The sequence below is a fragment of the Anomalospiza imberbis genome, chromosome 4, assembly GCF_031753505.1.
Source record: "Anomalospiza imberbis isolate Cuckoo-Finch-1a 21T00152 chromosome 4, ASM3175350v1, whole genome shotgun sequence".
Classification (NCBI taxonomy): domain Eukaryota; kingdom Metazoa; phylum Chordata; class Aves; order Passeriformes; family Viduidae; genus Anomalospiza; species Anomalospiza imberbis.
The window spans coordinates 36,013,886-36,020,452 of NC_089684.1; the positions used below are offsets into that span (position 1 = coordinate 36,013,886).

The 6,567-nt window shown below is 35.9% G+C and overlaps 1 long non-coding RNA gene across 1 annotated transcript; it reads right to left on the reverse strand.

The window, feature by feature from the left end:
* Positions 1-563: 563 nt before the first annotated feature.
* On the reverse strand, positions 564-4,373 carry LOC137473398 (uncharacterized). The gene is made up of 2 exons (XR_010998764.1): positions 3,324-4,373; positions 564-638 (listed from the first exon to the last, which is right to left on the reverse strand). It is a non-coding gene; the product is annotated as an uncharacterized lncRNA (long non-coding RNA).
* Between the last annotated feature and the right edge of the window lie 2,194 nt (positions 4,374-6,567).

Sequence of the window (6,567 nt, forward strand, 5' to 3'; positions counted from 1 at the left end):
CTTTTTCTAATTGTTTCTTAACGTTCTGTTATTATATATTCATTTGATATTCACTGCAATGCTGGTGATCACCATTTTTAAATTTTTTCCACAAAAATCACACAATTTTCCTTTGCTTTCTGCAAAAAGAATCAAAGGAATGAAGTGCTGTCACCTGATTTCTGTCAGATGAGGTCCCAGGTGACTGGAAAAGGGGAAGCACTGCACCCATCTTTAAAAAAGGGTAGAAAGAAGGATGCTGGGAACTACTGACCTGTCAGCTTCACCTCTGGGCCAGGGAACATCAAGGAACAGATCCTGCTAGGAGCTCTAATAAGGCCCATGGAGGGCAAGGAGGTGATTCAGGACATCTTGCATGGCTTCACCAAGGGCAAGTCCTGCCTGAGCAACCCAGAGGCCTCCTGTGATGGAGCAACTTAATCAGTGGACAAGCGGAGGGTTACACATGTCAATTATCTGGATTTCTGTTAAAAAAACCTAAAAAAGAACCACAAAAACCCCTTATCAATTGCAATGCATCTTTTTCCAAGTGTGTAAGTCCCTAGAAGGTGTTATTTTTCTAGCTTCTATGGTGTCCAAATTTTCCAGGTGGCATCAGAATTCTTATTATGAGCTGTCTTTCTTTGTCTGTTTTCAGGCTGTGAAGTATGAAGAGAAAATCAGGTTAGATTGTTCATGGAATTACCACCTTGTCTTTAAACAAACCAAAGCATTCTAATAACACATATTAGCAAGCCACACACTTAGGAGGAAAAAACTAAAAGCATTGTGTAGAAGCACATTCTTTAAAAGCAGGGCACCTGAATGTGATATAAGTAACAAATGTGATATCCAGAGGAGGGTGTACAGTACTTGTTTTGTTTGTTATTAGGTTTTGCTAGGCTTGATCATAACTCCCAGCACAAAACCTATTAAGACAGATCACTCAAGACAATACCACAGAGTATACTCTTTAACACAAATAAAACATCCATCTTTTGTGGAAAAGCTCAAAATAATACAAAATGCGAAATGGAATGACTCCAGGCTTTGTTTTGTGCTGTTGTCCATTTCTTCAAAATACCTTATCAAACAAAATTTTAAAAAGTGCTTACATCAATATTTTATTGAAATTCTTTCAGAGAAGACTTACATGCATTATATTTTCAAGATGAGATGCAGACTATTTTACTTGCAGCAGAGAGCAATATATTGGATGATAGCTGACATTTGACTCCCAGAGTTTTTCTTTTATGAATCAAAATTCATTTATGGATAGTAAAGTAGAAGTGTGTGGCTAAGAAATCAATAAAAATGTTCTGCATTCTAGTTATGGAACATAGAGATAACCTTAAATCAACATTAAGACGCTGGCCTGTGTAAACATTGACAAAGCCAAAGGAATTATTTTAAATAATAGACTTCAACAAGCAGGTATCAACAAGCTCTGTTAGTGGAGATTGTGGCCATCATTTATGACGGTTCTAATTTATTCAGCATGTGAAAATGATCAGTGGCATGCAGATGATGACCTAATTTAGAAAAAATTTCAAACTATATGTCAATGTTCATCTTTCCTCTAACAGCTCTAAAATTAAAAAAATATCCTTTAAATACATAACATATATTTACTGGCTCACCCCAGCTCCATGCCAGTTGCCAACAGCAGTTTCATTTTTATTTTCCTCACTGGCAATGAACACACTGAAATTACACTACTGAACACACATAGCCCATACATTAATAAATGCATAAATCAGCAAAGCCCATAAAAGGAGTAGTACAAAGACATCATATTTCCTGGCTGCCCAATATATGGCTGCTGTTGGAAAGTATTGTTTGTGTTCAAAGAACAAAACACCACAACAGCAGAGAGGGATGAGGATGTGAGCTGTCTACTCTGTACATGCACAAGCAAGCCCATCTCCCCAGCCTGGAAAGAGAACTGACCCAACTGACCCAAGCAGAAGGGCAAAACAGAAGAAGGGGGTAAAATAGTTTCTACAAACAGGCCCAACTGAAACAAAAAATCCATATAAACAGAAACTCTGGCATAGAACAAGACACATTCCAAATCTATTTTATATCAAATACTAATTCTAGGAAGACATATTCTTCAACTTTGGGTTTGAAACATTCTGTTTCTGAAACACAGGAGCCTAAGCTAAATCTTTACACATTAAATGAAATCAACAGGGAAAAAAAACCCTATTTGCATTCTGCTTTACTTCAAGGATTTGATTTTTTTAAAACTTTTGCCTGTTTGCATTTGAACATGTAATTTTCCCTGATTCAACAGGTTGCTTGAAATAGACCTGTTCTTGAGACCTCTCAGGTAGAGCTTTAGAACATCCACTTAATTTTCAGTTTATTCAGAAACAGTTCCATTCTATTACTCTAAATGATCATGTGTACTGCAAAGAAAGCCATCAGGAATACCTACAAGTATACAGTTCTAGACTGCAGCACATATCTTATTTATTGGGTCCTCCAAGAGTTGTTAGCACATATTACTAACAAGGCTCCAGAACCTACACTTCTGAGAGTATAAGATTTTAGTAAAAAAGGCATATCTATCTCTCATATATATAAAAAAGGACTTAAATGTGCAACTTTAATGCATCCCAAAGACAAAATCTAGAATCAAAGAAAAAAAAATATCCATAATGTCTTTTTATTTTATGTTTTAAACAATAGACCTGATTCTTCTACATTTAGCAATATTAGCGATACTATTTATTCAAAATGTCAGGAAATCTTTGCCAGCAGGACCAACACAATGAGAATGAGGAATAAAACATGTCCAGGCAAAAGAAAGTGTTTCTATCCCTTTAGTCTGATGTTTTACTAAGAAATGAAAATATGCTTATTCCTCTCTATTGGGAAATGCATATCAATTTCACCTTTATTTTATGAATATTTACTTAGCTGAATACCTAGTGGTGCTAATCCATATTTTATGAATATGCGTACACACACACAAAAGCTACATGGAAATTGTTTTCCTTATAACATAAAAGAACTTTTTCTCTTGGCGTGCATTTATTATTTTGATCAGGGAGAAGAGATAAGCCCTGTCACCAGCCCAAAATATATATCTGAATCTTGAGAAGTTTTTAAGATTATTTCCAAGCCGTGGATTTTTTTTTTTGTTTTGTTTTCATATTGTACTTTTCGAGTCAGAAAATGAGAGACTTTTTCCTTTTATCTTTTATTTTGTCCTTTATTATGTCCTTACCTATGTTATCTTTAGTGAATAGTAATACATTTCATAAAGATACCCTAATTATTTTCAGGACAATAAGCAGCAAAAAGCCTCAGTGACTAAAGATAAAAGTGCTTACCTTTTCACCATCCCCATCATGTGATATTTTTATATCAGCTATTTTCCTTTGCAAGGGTGCAGGGAGACACATCAGAAGCATTTTGTGCTCACATAGGAGAGAATAACTCAATATATGTGTTTCAGAAACCATTTCTCAGGATCTTTCAATTCCATTTATTTCAAATAGCACTGCCTCAAGTGTAATAAATATACAACTGCCTGGGGACAAAACAAAGTGTTTAATCTTGATGCAAGAGGTTGCACAGTTAAACAAGAGAACCTCAGAATTTATTTCTATTAGACAGAAGGAGAGAAGAATTTTATTCAGGATACTTTCTACCAACAAAAAGAATTAATAAACGTAGGTAGATTTTAGCAATAAAGACATTAAATAAATGTATATAGCATGAGGGTTTTTGTATGCTGACCTAAAAGCTGCCTCTTTAACTCAGCAGGAGGCAGATCAGACAGGAAAAATCAGCATATTTTGTAATGGAGCTGTGTGTAGACACTAATGTTTACAACTTTGTTGACTATGGTTCAGGAAAACATAAACATTAGTGCTTCCTTTCGAAAAGTCTCATTACTAACCCATTGCAGCGTATCACCACTATAAGCACCTACATATGCTCTTGCTTTGTTCAGCTCAAAAAAAACATGCTGGCATTAAAATTGTTGCTTGGGCCTGCCTTTTTTGTATTTATGTATTCAGGTATACCCTAAAGGGAGTAATTTTTTTTCAGTGCTATTACAGTGATTTAACCAAAATATATCCTTGTCGTTCATCTAAAGTGAAATTTTTAGTTTAAAAAAGGAGGAAACAGTCTCAAAAGACAAGAGAAACATCCACACTTTCACTTGAAAGGTGTCTTTAGAAGTGTCAGTGTTTTGTCTAGTCATCCCAGCATACAACCTGTGTCCCAGTGAGCTATCTATAAATTAACCACAGATAGCTAAGGCATTAAAGAAGCTTAAAATGCAATATTATTGTTTAGTTTGGATGAAGCAGTTCCAGTGTATAGAAATATTAATTTATCTGATTGTATTTTGGTGCACCTGAACAAGCCATATATTTTTACTCCAATGGAAGCAGGTTTCAACCATGCTTTTCCTATTTCACTGCTTTAGCTGAAGGTAACCCACAATTTAGTATGTCAAGACATTAGTGTCCAAGCTTGCCAAAAATTCTGGTCTGTAAGATCGTGCACAACACCACTGCTCATCCATGTGCCACCAAATTGAAAACTCAGGTTCTTTCCAAGAAAACAAAGATGACAGCAACTAATTAATCAGGAAAAATCTGGATTGGAAAAGCCCAAGAAATTTATATCAAAGTGACAAAGTGGATCACAAAAAGATAAATTTAATTTCGGAGCTTTCTTTTTAGAAATAAACACTTTTTTTTCCCCCCTAGCAAGGATGTCTGATTGCAGGTTTTAGGCAAACAAAGCTAAAAAGAAAAAAATAATGATGACACTCCTAAAATAAGGGTTATCTTCAATCTGGTGTTTTCATCTCAGCCATAAAACATGGTAAAAGGCCTGAGATGAGACAACAGGGCAGCTAAATTCATTGAAAGACAAGTTAATTAATGGCATCAATGATGTAAGCCTACAGAATTCATGCAAGCTTACAGAATGGCAAGTAATTGAGACCCAAAAGCTAAAAGTTCAGCAGGCAAAGATGAAAGCAAAGCTTACAAGCCTTTCTCCTTAAAGAAGACAATGAAATCCATGACACCTGAATACCAAAATAAAGGTTCAGTACTCCTCACCTCTCACAGAGAGAGATTTTGTCTGAATGTTGCTATGCACTAGCCTATGAGTAAGAAAATCAAAGCTGCTTCTCCTTCACATGAACTACAGTTCAAGCACCAAGTTGGGAGTTCATTGGTGGGAAGACTCTGGTTTGGTTTTGTTCTAAATTTGCCTAAGTTATAATGATTTGTGTCTTCTCCTAAAAATCAAAAAAAAAAAAAAAAACCCAAAAAAATTAATTTTTTTGCATTAGCTAAACTGGATTTAAAAAATAGTATTTGAAAGTGCAATTTTGAGGAAGTATTAGAACAAAATTAAAATATTTCTTTTTTTTTTTAGAAAATACATATATATGTATATAAATATAAAATTATGCTCATATACAGAAGAGAAAAAAATCATTAAGTTGATCTTTTCTTGGGCCAAAAAAACAAGATAAAAAGAAGGGTCCAGGGTGGATGATAAACAACCTTTAGATTAAGGGCAAATTGTAGACTGTGAAAGCAACATGATTCAGTTAAAAAAACCTGCAGCCCAAGGTATCCTTCTTACAGGTGATATCACTGCTACTACAACAGAACCATTTTCTGGTGCTAGTCCAAAAGAAAATGAGAAGAGAGATCTGCAGCAATAACACAGGTATGTGCAGCCACTCAAAGAAAATACAACTGCATTACACTGCACAACTGGTAGAACATCATTCTGAATTGGTACAAACACAAATCCAGAATTATCCTCAATTTTTCCAGGCATGGCAATCTCAGCATCATCTTTTTGCAAAGATAATTTAAAATGCCCACTGAGCACTGAATTGCTAGAATAAATGTTGATATTGTGCTAAATCTTCATCAGCAGGGAGATAAACTTTTATTGCATCTCCAACATTTTCAGTGTAAGTAAAGCAAAAGGACATCTGGATAGAGGGATGCACGTGGACTTTATTTACCCAAAACTGTGCTGCAGCAGGACTGGCACGGCTCCAAAGCAGAGATTTCTCACAGCTGCATAGACACCATGCTGCATCACTGTGAAAGGGAAACAGAAGGCACTATGTGTAAAATTCAACCAGTTTTAGGGGTTCTTTTGCCCTGTTATGTTAGACTGGTGATTGACATGCAGCTTAGTCCCAAACTAATCAGACTCCCACATTGCTTGCCTGTTGGCCTCATCTAAAATCCACAGCAAACTGTGCAATTAAGCAGAGAAACCAGTGCTGGAAATGACCTCTAGCCTGGCCTTAATGGAGTGTGTCTTGCCAGGTTCAGTTTCACCTTTGTCTTGGCCTTCCTCACCCCCTTTGTACTGTACTTCATCTCTATATTTTTCCCAGGGCACCTGTGCCAGTTTCAACTCTCTATTCATAATTTTATTCTTTCCATTCAGTTTGATCGGCCTGTCTCTACTGAGCCATGCCAATGTCTCACATTCCTTAACCAGTTTCTTGCTTCTGGGAATTGCTAGCTCTTGCACTCCCTGGAAGACTTCCTTAGAGATCTGCGAGCTCTG